The sequence below is a fragment of the Trypanosoma cruzi genome (assembly GCF_000209065.1).
Source record: "Trypanosoma cruzi strain CL Brener chromosome Unknown tcruzi_1047053429849, whole genome shotgun sequence".
NCBI lineage: Eukaryota > Euglenozoa > Kinetoplastea > Trypanosomatida > Trypanosomatidae > Trypanosoma > Trypanosoma cruzi.
In genome coordinates, this window is record NW_907902.1 from 1 (window position 1) to 1018 (window position 1018).

Sequence of the window (1018 nt, forward strand, 5' to 3'; positions counted from 1 at the left end):
TGCAAATAAGAAGGGAAAAAAATGTATATGCGAGCAATGAGAGTCATTTAAATGCAAAACGAAGGTTCAAAAACAAGGATCATACTTTGGTTGCTGACCTGCCACAACGGGGTGGATGAAGAGGGCAATGGACGTGTACTGCGTGTGCGCTTGAAGCTGTTAGAGGCCTCTATTTTTGTTATTTTATTTGGCTTGGGTCTCTTTGGTGTGTCCTTTGTTGCTCATCTGTGGCCGTAAACTGAGTTATGTGATTGTGGTTGAGCGGGTGTTGTGCGCAAGTGGAATGGGCGGTCTTTCCGCACCGCCAGGGGTCAGCTGCGTGTGCGATCACCCACGCACTCCCCGCTAATGATCTCGCACTGCGGCAGCACGTGATGAGGAGCTTCTTATGTATGTAACTCGGGAAATCTGAGTGTGTCGCTGAAGAGCCAACGGAGAAATCGTTAGATAGTGACGCTGATGCCGCCCAGCCCAACCGCCTCCACGAGACCGTGCCCGCCATCCCCTTTAATAGCGAGCGGACCCTCAGTGCGTCACCGCGAGCCGCTTGTCTACACCGGGGGAGAGAGAAGTGAGGTGGGAGAGAAGAGGACAGCGAGGATGTCTGCCGCCGCTGTGCACACACCGACACACACACACACACAACTAGTGCCTGTTCCGCTCCGTACTTGACGTTTCTGTGCCTTTTTGTTTCACATTGCGATATCTGTTTGTTGATGTGTTGTTACGCTTTTTTTGTTTGCACCGACTTCCCCTGCTTCCGTGCGGTATTCCTCCGTGGCATTTGGGTGTTGTGCAAAGGTTAGGTTTAGAGAAGCATCAGTGCAACCCGTAACTGTGGAAAGTAAATAAAACAATAAAAACATCGATAAAACGCAAAATGAGCTCGTGGGACGTTTCCATGTCGAACCATGCGGGTCTCGTGTTCAACCCCATTCGCACCGTTTCGGACAACGCGAAACCGTCGCCGTCTCCGAAGCCGATATTAAGCTCTCCGTCGGTGACCCGACGCTGGACA

The 1018-nt window shown here is 51.5% G+C and overlaps 2 non-coding genes across 2 annotated transcripts; both read left to right on the forward strand.

Moving 5' to 3' along the window:
• The first annotated feature begins 372 nt into the window (after positions 1–372).
• Positions 373–462, forward strand: Tc00.1047053429849.10. Its single transcript, XR_008254317.1, has one exon. It is a non-coding gene; the product is annotated as a C/D small nucleolar RNA (snoRNA), TB10C1C1 (small nucleolar RNA).
• Positions 463–499: 37 nt separating this feature from the next.
• Positions 500–566, forward strand: Tc00.1047053429849.20. Its single transcript, XR_008254318.1, has one exon. It is a non-coding gene; the product is annotated as an H/ACA snoRNA, TC10C1H1 (small nucleolar RNA).
• Positions 567–1018: the final 452 nt, after the last annotated feature.